Genomic DNA, 15074 nt, shown 5'->3' with positions numbered 1-15074 from the left:
GCGGACGATGAGCAGCGCCCCCAGGTGGGCATATTGGTCGGCTGACGCAGAGTGGTGGGGCGAGCGCGCCCACCAGTGCATATGGATATTCTGGCACCGGCTCGTCGACAGAGATGCCGGCCATTATACTATCCAGCGTGTGCAGGGCTCCCTGCCCGTACAGGGAGCCCTGCAAGAACGGAACGGGGACGTTGGCAGGCACACATCGGCCCCTGTCTTCTACGGCGGTGTTGGTTACGGGGAGCACTCCGTAATGTGTTAACGGAATGTCAAGGAACCGAGACCACGACAGGGATCGAGCTTGTTGTGCTGCTGGCTGGCGAGAACAGGCAGCAGTTTCAGGGAGGACCGGGACAACTGGAGAAGATTCTGCGCCGCGGGGATGCACGAAGCTGCAGCTCAAGCGACGATCTGTGCCCCTGCAGCAGAAAAGGAGGCAGCGGCCGTTCTCAAGGCCCCCGAGCCTGCACCTAAGGCATTGTCGGTCATTTTTCGCGGATCGCGACCCGTTGTCACGGCTGCTCAATAGCGCGATATCGGCGCACAGCAGGCTGGGCACCGTGAGGAGGCACAGCGCCGACAGATCCAGCGCCGGGTACCTTTTTCTGGATAGGCGCAAGGACGATCGGGTGATGTTTTCTAGTGTCACATGTTCGATCGCGGCGTTCCTCAGAGTTTGGCAGGGACTCTTACGACGGCGGACCGCGGTAACCGCTGTTTTGGGAGTGCGGCAACGACAGCCCTCCTTATTCGCAAAGTAGCTGGCGTTGTTCTCGGGCTAGCTACGATGCACCTGTCTCAGGCGAACCGGGAGACTCTGTAAAGCGACCGCCGGCTGACAGCATCCGACGACCGGACTCCGGTGGCAGCAAGCCAACAGAGGGCGCCTCCACATGAAATGGCGGCGAGAGGCCGCATTCAAAAAAACACGGTTGATCCCTCCGTCATAGGAATCGGAATAACACGAAAGTAAAGCGTGCCCTTACAGAAGTAACTGAATGCTTACTATACATTGATATAAGAGAGTTTGCACAATGTATATTGAGGTCTGGCAGCTAATGGCGCCGTTTAACGTGTATGCACCCACTTTTATGATTGGTGGTACGTCTCCATCCCGACGACTAACGTCCATGCTAATGCTAAATGATTAAACAAACCCTTGTGGTAGCTGTAGTAGTTAACGGTGAAAGCGTAATCAGAGAACGAGGTGTGATAGCCAGAAGAGCGTCGCATATTGGACGCAGAACTTGGTCGCCATCCCGCGGCATGTTAAAATGTGATTGAACACCACGGCCGGACTACAGGGAAACGCAAAGCGCGTCGTGCCGCCCCGGTAGCCCGGCCGCGATTTTTCTCGGGGCGAGCGCGTGAGCATGGAACGCGCTGTTACAGCCAGGTGAGGCAGGCGTGCGTCGCAGAGCTATTTTTGGTTTGTATTAGCGTGATGCTGAGCGAGACTAACGCTTTTACGACGCTTGGGCAAAGGTCGCCACCTCGCGGTGTGTTAAGGCATTGACAAAACTCAACTTTTATTGAAAACGCGCCGAATGGGACGGACGCGTAAACGCGTTGCAGGTGTTAGTCGCGGAGGCCACAGCAGTGACGAATTACTTTACCTTACCACTCCCAGAGGTCAACACCACCCAGCCGACCAGGAGAGTGGTAGATATAAAAGGCGCGTTCGTAGAGCATCCAGAGTCTGTGACCGTGGCGCAGTGGATAGCGTGCCCGGCATCTGTTTTTGCGGACCGAGCGGTCGTGGGTTCGATGCCCAGTGACGGTACCTTTTTTTCTTTGCCATCTGATTGTGTATATTTTTTCGACGTCATTTCCGTGACGGAAATACGTCACTGAAGTCTTGGTGGACCCCGGCATAAAACACTTTCGTGTTAACATGAGTTTACTTGCGGCACAAGAGCGGCGATAGCAAAGAAAGTCTACTCAAGCAGAAATATCTACGCGCATCTGCAGCAAGAAAGTCGATACGTGGACTCTGGCGCGTAGGTATCCTTCGTACTACCGGCGATAGACACGGTCGTCGAGTCCTACCCGAAGCGCACAACCCTTGAACACCTGCCACGAACCCTTTCTGCACAGGGAGGGGGGAGGCGATTATATATGGAAGCCATGCCCATCGCCAGGAGGCTATCATAGCGGCACTGCTGCGCGCTGGCGATGCGTGTGGCCAAGTCGCGGTGTTCAAAATCGGCAGCGTGGCGCTGCCCGGACAGTTTGCGGAGGACTGCCAAGAGTGGTTCGGGGCGGCGGGTACGTTGGTTTCCGTGCGAGTGGTGCGTGCCCGGCGCAGCGATGGTTCAGGGGCAAGTTCGGGGGTTCCTAAGTTGCGTGTGGCTTTTTGCGTTCACTTGCTAATAATAAACAATCCTTTTTTTCGTTGTACCAGCAACAACCTCGGTTCTTGGGGCAGACGAAAATGAACTCCCTTCAACGTCTACATGCAATTTTTATAGCACAACTTTACCTCGCCTACCACCGCATCTTTCGCGCGCTTGCGGCTATGCTGCCATCAAACCGCCCGCATTTGCAAATATATTGATATTAATATGTATTGCTGCTTAGTGCAAGCTGTAGCTAGTTGAAGTCTAATCAATCAGTTTGTTGGCAGACAAACTAAAGCTAGTGACGTTGTTGCTGTTCTCTATAACCAAACCATCGTCTCAAACGCGAATCGTGTCGATTAGGGAGGCTAAAAAGCTCCACACTTGGAACTTCATCCCAGTATGCGGCAGGATATTAAACCGTTTCTCTTATTTGACGGTATTTTTATATAGATATTGGTCATCTATATTTTCCGCGAAAGGCGGACAGAATGTTTTAGCGTATATATCATGTCTTGTGTTTGTAGATGCATGGAATTTTGCAAGCGTTCTGCCAACGGGCATTACCACGAGCCTCTCTCACTAGTAGGTTGCTTGCCTCAGTGACGTGTCGTAATTGCTATGCACATTATGCATCGGCGTTCGTTGTATATCATTGCAAAAGGTGTCATGGTGAACCACCTTTCATGCCGGACAAGCTGCATGCAAATTTTAATCCAACCGTTTGCTGAAAGCAAGCTTCGTAAACCACTCCAGCACTCAATAATTCATTTGTTTTTCTGCACGTGGCTTACCTATATACAGGACCGTACTCTTTTGCCCATTGCAGAGCCTTTACGTAGTGAAAGTTGTGATCGTTCAGCTCGAGATGTCCGAAAATTGAAGACGTTGGAGGCATTGGCGGAAGTTTCTTTCCTTCCGGAAGTTTCTGCCGACAAAACCAGCACCAGTTCCAAAGGGCAATAGATCCGCAAATGATGCTTGTTAGAATGAAGCAGATCCAGTCCATGACTTCGAAATAGAGGGCTTTGCTTTCTTTCTTTGTGATTACCACTGACCGATATTGCCTGCTTGTAAACAAGAAAAAGAAAAGTAAGACAGGGCGAAAATGTCACATACAGAGAGCTGTTATTACAGCAGTTTAAAAAAAAGCTATGTTATACTCGTAGAAATCATCAAACAGTTGAACAATCGTGTTGAACAATCGGCAGTCGACTGCAGATCTTAAACCATACACTCATTAACAAAACTCAAAAAATATAGCGCGGACTTCAACTCTGCACGAAATCATAGTATATAAAAATGGTGGCAGTAAAAGATGAGGTGTTCATTTCTAGCCGATAAGCGGAAGATTCATCATACTCACATTGCAGGTAACATTTAGCAGTGTTAGACAGTGATCCTCACGACTAAGCAACCTGAATTCAAATATATATTGTTAAAATGGTCTATTCAATAATGGGTATTACCAAGCGATTGGTGTATACCATTTACTCATGCATAACATGTACCACTCATTTTGATGGAATATAAAAACATGTCATTGAAATATCTATAACGCAATCGTGACACCATCTGCGCAAACAGTTCAGCTAAAAGTGTCTTTTTTTTGCGTTCCGTTTTTTCTGCCTTCAAGGTAGGTGGCATGCATTCTTTACTATAACGTGGAGGCATTAGGTATATCTCCTCCGTAAACGTTGCATTCGAATTATAAATCACCGCACACTCCGAACAGCGTACCCCCATGTCCCCGAGGTGCCGGGCTTAGAAAGGGACATGACGACTGAAACTCCGAGGGAGCGAACGCTTTTCGGCCTCTCAGGCCGTAAGCGATACTTCGTTCGTTGTCAGCTGGTGGTTGCTTTACTCGTTTGCTGTCCAGGCATACCTGAGCACCCGCGCTCTTCTGCGCTCGGTCAGCAGCGGTTTTTAGGAAGAAATCAGCTCCGGATCGCGGGACAGAATGAGATTCTGCAGAGACGCCACTTCGACGAATAGTGGCCCTGTCCTCCTTCGGGCCTGAGTGGTTTGACTTTTAAGGAGTCGTCTGCTGATGAACCCCGAAGAGCTCTGGGAGCTCTCAAAGTTTGCGCCAGACATTTATTTTTGTACCGCGTTCAATGAGTCGCTCAATCCAATCATCGCGTACTTTTTGTGTGTGTGTGTGTGTGTGTGTGTGTGTGTGTGTGTGTGTGTGTGTGTGTGTGTGTGTGTGTGTGTGTGTGTGTGTGTGTGTGTGTGTGTGTGTGTGTGTGCATTTCGCAAGTGTAGCATATTCGCTGAATTTATTGCTCTCTATGTTACCTCATATCTGCTTTCAATTTCTCAATGTGTTAATACCGATGAAGGGAGATTTTTGTATGCAACCTTGTAGGTTACTGAAGTCATCGCCCTAAGTGAAGTCTGCTGTCTTTATTGCCTTTTAGCCTGTTGTGTCCCTTTGCCATGTGTGAGCTAAACGCAGGTTTTATCGCTAAGCGCAATTCGATGGGCGCTCTCGGCGCGTTTTTGCTGTTGTCGTTTTGCTCCATAAAAGTCCAAATGAGCACCAGATCTGGAGAGGAACGTGACCGAAGCAGAGATGAAACGAGCCTGCCGTCTTCGTCGCACGAAAGGTGCATGCATTAACATCACCGCACGTGCGAGAACTGCTGTCGATGGCTCCACAAGAAGAAAGGAAACGCCAGCGAGTTGTTCGTCGGTAAAGGAGCATGAAGGGCCGCAACAGGAAAGGGGGGAGGGGGGTTCAAGGGAGGCGTCGCGAGCGCTCCAGCGCGCGCTCTCGCGAGATGCATCTGTAGGCGGCTCGTAAACACTGCTACGCGCTGTAATCTCGCCGCTCAGTTCGCGTTGAGACGACCGACAACAAGAAACCCGCTTCGCTCCAAGTAGCACCGGTATTCTCTTGCCACACCGTTCTTTAGAATTACGCGAGATTGGACCCAAAAGAGCCGCTAGTCTTACTTCATACAACAGTTCAAGTTTTTGCTACCAGATTCATTGCTTCACGTCTGCGGTGAAAGTGTGATTTAAAAGCAAAAGCTTGTAAGCCCAGTCGAGCGAGTTTCGCCGTGCATCTCCGCTTGAACGCATACCGCATGACTAGCCGCGTTCGCCACATGCGTCCGCCACCGCCGCCACAGAGCCGTCGATGGGGAGAGTCTGGCGAATGGGCGAGGCAGTGACGTCGCGGCGCGGCGATGACGCTGTTCACGTCGCCGCCACGCCTCCGCTCCGGCGGCGTCCGCCATATATAGTCCTTCCGCGCGACGGGCGCACGGCTGAGGCTATGTACGCGTTGTTCATTCGTGAATCTAGCGCTCCTAAACAAATTGCGAAAGCAAAATTGTGCAAGAACATTGTTATACGAATTTAATGAAGAATATGGAGTGAATTAGACGTGTCCAAATCATCGTGAAACTGAGTTGTGCACACCGACTCGAGTCCACGACGTGATACGCGCTGTGCTTTTAGAGCGCAGCTCTTAGGCGTCTGTTCCTGCGTTGTTCGGCATCGCCGTTGGCGTAGTCGGCGCAACTGATTGAGCGAACGAGGACGAAAGACAGCGAAAGTGGATTCTGTCGATATCACGAGCCACTGGCCTCTAACATCGCTTTCTTCCTTCGTCATGCGTGCTCGCCCTTCGGTCGGAGCTCGTGCGCATGCAGAGCTGGTGGGTGCGCTGCTACGGTCTCGCTTGCCGTGACGGGGATGTCGATGACGCCTGCAATGCACAGAGTGGCGTGCGTAGCACACGAGTACTGGCAGTTCCTGTGGCAATATGTAACGAATGTTCCAATGCGGATAGCCAGAAATACAAACACAGTTCGCGTTGCCTCAACACAAAGCTGCGCTCAGAATTCGTATGAGGGAGTATCGTGATCATCGGTGACTTTTCGAGCTATGAAGACCTGTGGGTTTGCGTCTATCTTGGTATTTTTCAAATGCGAAGCATTTCTTAGCGAACTTCTGCGACTTTGAGCGTATCTATCTGTCTATCTACCTATCTAGCCGCCTACGAATTTGTGCTCTCCTGGCCGTTTCGTTCATGGGGTGTATACCAAAATTGGTATGGCATAATGTGACTGTATGACAAACATAAATGACTGGTCTTAACATGAAAATCATGACATGCATGTCATGTACAGCATGATTACATGCCACAGTCTTGGTGCTCTTGCGGCCGTTTCGTTAATTTGATATATACCAAAATTGGTATGGCTTGACGAGAGTGTATGGCGAACATAAATAACGGGAGTTATTATGAAAATCATGGCACGCATGTCATGTACAGCACGACTTACGTGCCACGCTCATGGTGCGCTGGCGGACGTTTCGCTAGCTTGATATACACCAAAATTGGTATTGCGCGACATGACTGTGTGAGGAACGTGAATAATGGGAGTTAATACAAAAATCATGACACACGTGTCATGTACAGCCTGACTTACCTGCCACGCTCATGGAGCGCTGGCGGCCGTTGCGCTAGCTTGATATACACCAAAATTGGTAGTGCGCGACATCACTGTGTGACGAACATAAATAACGGGAGTTAATGTGAAAATCATGACACGCGTGTCATGTACAGCATGACTTACGTGCCACGCTCATGGAGCGCTGGCGGCAGTTTCGCTTGCTTGATATGCACCAAAATTGGTAGTGCGCGACATGACTGTGTGACGAGCATAAATAACGGGATTTAATGTGACTATCATGACACGCGTGTCACGTACAGTGTGACTTACGTGCCACGCTCATGGTGCGATGGCGGCCGTTCCGCCAGATTGACATGCACCAAAATTGGTATTTCGTGATGTGACTCTGTGACGAGCATATATAACGGGTGTGATCTTTGGAACATGTGACGTGACAAGTGTTACGTGAGAATCAATGCACACCACGCCGGAAAAGTCTGTGCACGCGTTCTGGCCGCAAAGCAGAAGATAAAGAGGACGGATTGCGTGCCGGTTCATGATGATGACAATTTTTATTCACCAATAACGGCGATTCTCCAAGCTTAAACAGTTCTGCTTTTAAAAGAAACAGAGATACCAGCGCACGTAATTGTATTAGGGCCACAAAAGCGCAAAAGCGGGCGTACACAAGCGGCTTGGGGATCTCGAGCCCTAAAATTCCCTCTTAGAGAATTTTAGTGCCGGGACCCCAAAGTGCCTTGCGTACGTAAGCCCCTTAGGTTCCTTTGTTTAGCCCATGGGTGCGGCTGAGAGTACAAGAGAACGTAAGAGGGTGAATAAGGAAGCGGCTTGGAGTCCCCGGCACAAAACTCTCGAATAAGAGAGAAAAAAAAAACTCAAGGGGTCCCTTATGCATTCGCCTAAGACCACTCGATGGCGAAAGCCGTCTTCCTTTTCTTCAGTTGATGTATGGTTCCTCACGCCCCCCCCCCTCGAAAGCTTTGTGACCTAACATTGTTTTGCACTGCCTCCAAGATTGGAGGCACTGCAATCTTTCTACACCACATCTGGTCATGTGCTGAAGTCATCGCGTGAAGTCGTTATTCGACGTCATGATGACGTCACCATCTTTGGTCGTGTGGTCACGTCATTACGTGATGATTTTTGACATCCCTCGTGTTGACGCCGCCGACGCGGGACGCCGATGCCGCGGACGCGAGCGGTCAATTTTCGCGTTTGCTGAGGCATCTAAGGTTTTCGTCAGAGCAGGTGTACGGCCCCCAGTAGGTGAGTGTTAAATGAAAACAATACCTCGTTCGGCTAGTCTTATAGCGGACATCCTGTTGGTTTACTTTACAAAATCATTTTTCTGCTCAACTTCTTCGCGCTCTATACTTCCTAATCACGAAATTTCATCGAGCACATAAGGGCCCCTTGCTATAGTGGAAGAGCTTCCTGCACGAGCACAGACATCGTGCATGACTAAAAAGCGCAAGGCACATTCGCTTAGCACAGAGGCGCAGATTAATTTACATACGCGAATTAAGCGTGAAACTGGTAGCATGTACACAAGCGGCAACACAGCGGTAAATGACACCATAGGCTGACAGCCACAGAAACGCAGACCACATGACGTACAACACATGCCAGGTAACCGCCGCAGCTGACGCGCGGCGCCACAAACCTGCGATATCGAAATAAATCTTCCCCTCTAAACATCACGGTAACATCCCAAGCTCGTGCTCAGAACGCGCGATAAATTACGTAAACGCAACACATCACGCTTGAGACTTATAGCAGTGTTGTACGGAACGGCGTTCCAAGGAACGACGTTCCAGGAACTAGTTCCTTTTTGGAGGAACGAAGGAACACCACCGTTCCATTGAGGATCAGTGGAACTGTAACGGTAACTCGTTACGTTTACGCAGGAACGGCAGAGGGAACGGCTTTCCTTCTGCAAACGTTCCTCGGCATTGAACAGGCGCACGCACGCGGCACATCATGCAGAACAGGTCGGATGGGCGACCGTGTGAGACGAAAGAATCGACAGCTCGCCTTTCACTTTAATAAGGCGTCCGCCGGGGGCGCGGGAAAGATGTCTTCTGTCACACGGTTGCGTGGATAGCGGTGAAGAGGACCGAAACGCAGTGTACGCGGGTGCCGCAGTGGCGCCTGTCCGGTGCCTTCGATGTTTGCGTTTGAGCAGGCATCCCTTCAACATGCGAGTAATCTCCGCGGCTATCGGTCTATAATTTTTATTAGTTCATTTCGAGCCGCCGCACCGATGATGTCTGTCATGCAATAAACCATACGCGTACACCCAGCGCTACATTCTTGTTGCGCCCGCTGAGCCTGCCCTCGCCCCTACAACTTCGGTTGACTTTGTTCCTACTTGTATACAACACGGCAGTACCCTCAAGCGCTTGATGGAGCGGCTCTTCAACATTGCGAACCAAGTGCTGACGAGAAAACAAGTTGGGCTGTCGGATACCATCAGCGTCATCATCATAATAATAATCGTCAGCCTGACTACGTCCACTGCAGGGCAAAGGCCTCTCCCATGTTCCGCCAATCAACCCGGTCCTGTGCGTGCTGCTGCCACGTCATACCCGCACACTTCTTAATCTCATCTCCCCACCTAACTTCCTGTCTCCCCCATGCGCGCTTGCCTTCTCTTTATTGTACTGTTGGTTTACGTGGTCCCTTCATTATCACCGCTTTGTGATCGGTGAAATGCAGGGAAAGTGTCCGCTCCCGAGCAAAAGAGAAAGCGCGCCAAGAGCGAGCGCCTTGTCTGCCTTCATCCGGCGACTCCGAGCGAAAGAGAAAGCGCGCCAAGAGCGAGCGCCTTTAACGATCGCAGGCATCCAATGACATGCGCCATTCGCATTATAAAAGCGCCATCTGTCATCTTTAAACAGCAACTCTAAGAAACGCATGAAACGCCATCTAGTGAGCAATTCATTAAACTAGAGCTCTAAGAAGTGCATGAAACGCCATCTAGTGAGCAATTCCTTAAACTAGAGGTGGCTACTACTACAGAGGAGGGAACGACCCACACCCTAAGGAGCTTCGCCTCTAAAATTCGTTTAGAAGCGTTTCTTTAGATTCCTTTTATCTACGTATAATTTGCTGCCGGTGATGTAGAATTGGTAAAATATATGTAGCTTGATGTGAGCTTTAAATTGCGCACGTTATGTCGCCTTAGGATTATACGAGGCACTGCATTTTGATTAAAATTTCAAATGTAACGTTAATGTAACAACACGTTCCAATTTTTGAAATGTAACTGGAACGAGTTCCTTTCGCATTAAAGGAACTTGTAACGGGAACTCGTTCCAAGATTGGAGAGGAACGGGGAATGAGCTGTCGTTCCGTTTTTAGAGGTACGTGTACAACACTGACTTATAGCTTGATCGCTGCAAAATTTCAATCTGCCCAAGTGATCGAAACCATAAAACCCTTTTTGTTCAGTGTGACAAAATTAATTTTAAAGTTTGTGTGCCTGAAAGGGCCCCATTGCACAAAAAATAATAAGTTTGTGTTAATGGTACACTGTTTATAATACCAGCAATATTCAAGCTAAATACTCAAGTACGTATCTCGCATAGCACGGAGCAGTCGGTCGGGGTCCATTTGCTGCGTCTGATGTTTGTGATCCAAAGGCGTTGTCGCTTCTTTTCCTTCGGAAGCCTAAACAGGCGGAAACCCTGCGCGTTGCTGTTTGAACAGCCGACCGCGCAACAGCAGCCCATCGCACGCAACAAATTCACGCTTGAATGCGAGGAGCAGTCGCCATGAATACGCGCGCGGCTTCGCGCAAGAGCTTGGTAACCTACGCGCGCTCCTCAGCGATCGTGTAAGTGCGGCGTGCCGGCGTCTCTCCGTCGCGGCAGCGCCGGACTCCGCGCCGCGTTGTCGCCACTGCCGCCCGCCGCCGCCGGCGAGGAGAGTGAGTTTACGTCACGAGAAGAGGGCGGCGCTGGGGCGGAGCTCGGAGAGCGGCGAGATGAAACAATCGTCAAACTCTCCCGAAGGGTATATTGGCGGCGAGGATAGGGTGCCTTGATGCCCGCGCGCTCCGCTGAGGGTGAGGACAGGCGCGTCGTCTGCTACGACGGCCGCCATTGCGAATCCCGCCGCAGCTTGGCAGCATGCGAAACGCGCTACACAAAGCGCTTGCGGTGCGCGCATACGTCCGGAAATAAGTGCACGCTAGTGAGCTTTCTCTTTCTCTTTTCTTTCTTGAAGCTTGGGCAGCTTTTATTGCTGTTGTTGCCTAAATCTTTATCAAGGAAGCATGTAATTCATGTAAGCTGATGGCGGGTGCATGTGTTATGCGCTAGAGGTAGACGTAGATGCGCGCAGTATCAGTGCGTTTTTCCTTCTTTTAGGGGCGAAACTCCTTATGCCGTGGGTCTGTCCATCCTCCGTTTGTAACGTTGTAGTAGCCAGCTCTAGCTCGTGAGAAGCGCGCGTTCTGGTATGCAGTAGAAGAAGAAGACAACGTTGACGAGTGAGACTCTCGTGCGTGTTCGCCTGTGTGGCATTCTTTCTTCTTTACTGCGCGCGTTCTGGTATGCAGTATAAGAAGAAGACGACGTTGACGAGTAACGGAGGGCACGGAAGGCGGCGGCAGCGCGCGCTCGCAGACAGAATCCTGAGGTGAGAGCCCGCGAGGCCGAAGCTGCACGTCGACGCCGCGAAGCAGATTCCGCCGTTCGAGCCCGCGAAGCCGAAGCTGCTCGACAAGCTGCACGGCTGCGGCGAGAAGAACCCGCCGTTCGAGCCCGCGAGGCCGAAGCTGCTCGACAAGCTGCAGGGCTGCGGCGAGAAGACCCCGCGGTTCGAGCCCGCGAGGCCGAAGCTGCTCGACAAGCTGCACGGCTGCGGCGAGAAGACGCCGCCGTTCGAGCCCGCGACGCCGAAGCTGCTCGACAAGCTGCAGGGCTGCGGCGAGACGACCCCGCCATTCGAGCCCGCGAGGCCGAAGCTGCTCGACAAGCTGCACGGCTGCGGCGAGAAGACGCCGCCGTTCGAGCCCGCGAGGCCGAAGCTGCTCGACAAGCTGCACGGCTGCGGCGCGAAGACCCCGCCGTTCGAGCCCGCGAGGCCGAAGCTGCTCGACAAGCTGCAGGGCTGCGGCGAGACGACCCCGCCATTCGAGCCCGCGAGGCCGAAGCTGCTCGACAAGCTGCACGGCTGCGGCGAGAAGACGCCGCCGTTCGAGCCCGCGAGGCCGAAGCTGCTCGACAAGCTGCACGGCTGCGGCGCGAAGACCCCGCCGTTCGAGCCCGCGAGGCCGAAGCTGCACGGCTGTGCTGCGAATCGGATCTTCAAAACGTGAAGGACCGTGAAGCGGCGAGAAAGCGCCCGTACCGGTAGGCAGAGCCCGAGGCTGTGCGAGCACGTGAAGTGGCTGCAAAACGCATCAGGAGTTCTCTGCCTGAAGGCGCCGACGCGCGCTTCCAGCGGGACTTCCTTGATAACAGTTTCGGCCATAGTTGCGGTGTGTGCAACAGATTGTGGTTCTCGAACAATCTAGTCACAATATCTTCCATCAAGAAAGACCACGCTCGCGCCAATGCCATCGTCGTGCTGCAGCGCGAGTTCGCTTCGCCCCACTCATCATCATTCACCACGTGGATATGCTGTGATTTTTTTTTCTATCTGCAGCTTTTTTTCTTTATCTGCAGGTTTTTTTGCATACCCAATTGCATGCACATATTATTGAGTGTTTCCAATACTGTTTTACACTTTGTGCGGCAGATGCACGGCGTCGTTTATTTGTCTCTTTGATTAATAATATTGTCTGGGGTTTTACTTGCCAGAACCATGATATGATTATGAGGCACGCCGTAATGGGGGGCAATATGAATTTTGACCACCTGGTGTTCTTGAACCTGCACTGACATCGCACAGTACACGGGCCTCTAGCATTTCGCCTCCACCTAAGTGCGACCGCCGCGGCCGGGATCGAACCCGTGACTTTCGGCTCAAAAGCCGAGCTCCGTCACCACTATACCACCGTGGCGGACATATTTTTTTAAGGCGAAAGCCTTAAATGCCTCATCAAACGCGAAATTTGACCGTCGGCGTCCCGCGTCTACGGCGTCAGCGAACCACGTCGAGGACGAGGGATGCAAAAAATCATCGTCACGTGATGACGCTCCGCAAATTTTGGCGTGACGTCATATGATGCCGTTATCACATGACATCGTAGCTTGGTCAAAAGTGGGCAGATCACGGAGGCAGTGCGAAACCAGGTGAGGTGCCTCTCATCTTGGAGGCAATGCAAAACCGCGCGAGGTGCGCAAAAAACTGAGAAGATGGCTTTCGCTTTCGAGCCGTCTTAAGCGAACGGGAGCCTGTGAGTTTTTATTTCATTAACTGGTTTTCCATGACGTACTCATTGTACAACTTGACTTTGTTTCTTGTATTTTTTTTACTGACATAGCGTGTCTACTGTACACAATGCTTCCCCGTCTTCTTGTTGTTTTCATGCGTCTTCTTTGTATAGACGCAGTAAATTTCCAACCTTCTCCCCACTCCCTCTTGATTCCAGAGCAGAGCTCTCTCAGCTGCGTAGCCGCTGTCCGTTGCAGAAGGGAGTGGAAGGTTGTCCTAGCTGCCTTGACTCGTCGTGGTTGCTGCTAACTCTCAAGAATGGAGACGACTCCTTTTCTTACAGCAAAACAACTCGATATTTATATACAGGGTATATACAAGGTTAAATGGCAGCTATGTACATCGGAACTTGCACATCATCATTCGGCAGAGCCGACAAGTGCATAGCACCGCTCCTGCGACAAGAACCCCCGTGAGGGGCCGGGAGCCAGGTTTTAACACCATCATTGCTCCTCCCAGTTTTCCCCACGGCAAATCAAAATCACTCAGACCGCTTATTGGGTCAAATGTAAATTGGTCAGCCGGAGGCCTCCACCCTCTCTCTCTGAAGCCTTTTGAGCCCCCTGCCTGAGAGAGAGACGTGGAAGACGTCCGGCAAACGACATTCTCAGAAGTGCACTAAAAAAACATACACGATGGTGGCGCCGTTCAGTTACCCTGATCGTGTTCATACACTGTGCGGCCGGTTAACTAGCGGAGCCATGCCACCCCTCCTCGGAAACATCTCGTATCCGTTGACAGGCTTTTAACAGACACTTTGCGAGATTTACTGATGCCACGTGCACCGTTTCCCGGACCCCCCGCTGGCTGCAGGCCGCTGCGTTGGTCGTTAAACCGATGGTCAATAGGGCGCGTCTTTTTGTTCGAACGGTTATAGGCAGCTGGAAAGTGTTCTTTTGTCCCCGCGCTTCCTACACTCGAACCGAGCGTCGCTGCGCTTCGACCCTCGACTTCGAGGCTGGCTTCTTGGAAGCCGCCTTCTGGGGGAAAGACATAACTATCCCCCCCCGTTCTCGACACGCCGGACCTTACAGACGCTTCGCGAGAACTGTTTGTATGCGCATTCTTGTATGAGCCTTCAGGGCTTACATTATTAGTAAATAAATAAATTATGCTTGCTCAAAGCAATAAAATACTGAATGTGTGTGTGTGTGCGTGTGTGCGTGTGTGTGTGTGTGTGTGTGTGTGTGTGTGTGTGTGTGTGTGTGTGTGTGTGTGTGTGTGTGTGTGTGTGTGTGTGTGTGTGTGTGTGTGTGTGTGTGTGTGTGTTCGGGAGCCTTCTACTTTTTCGGGAGCCTTCCAAATTTCGGGAGCCTTCCACTATATACGGCGCCTCTCATAATCATATCGGGGTTCTTGGGACGTAAATTCTCACAAATAATTATTATTAAGAAAAAAGAAGGATCTGATCTTCAGACAAACACGCATAATATATTCCATAATACATTTCAAATCACAAACATAGCGAAAGCAAGAATCAAAGGCAGATACAGGACCAACCAAGTGCAGTAAAGAATATTTGCGAAGAAAAATGGAGGATTCACGCACACGTAAACCAAAGCATTTTAAGCATGTAGCTGATATCAGTGTGTCCATTTATCACGCAAGGTTAACGCCAGCAGAAGTTATCCTTGCATGTGCATTCGAAATACCGGCCGGAAACCTACGCTGCAAGTGCATAATGTGTTCTTCGGATGCCGCTTGTCACGTTTGCTTTTTACTGTCCAAAGAAACCTCGTAACTTCTAAAACGATACAGCTCCCAGCGTTTCTGGAATGATTGGTGCACTGCGGCACGCAACACCCGACCATGGTGACGGTAGCGAGCGCATAAAACTGCAGGGAAACGAGCACCGACCTAAAAACAGCACGCGCGCCACGCACAAGTGACCGGGCGGGGGATTCAAAATGGC

This window comes from Rhipicephalus sanguineus, chromosome 7, assembly GCF_013339695.2.
Source record: "Rhipicephalus sanguineus isolate Rsan-2018 chromosome 7, BIME_Rsan_1.4, whole genome shotgun sequence".
Taxonomy (NCBI): domain Eukaryota; kingdom Metazoa; phylum Arthropoda; class Arachnida; order Ixodida; family Ixodidae; genus Rhipicephalus; species Rhipicephalus sanguineus.
This window is presented reverse-complemented; position numbering follows the sequence as displayed.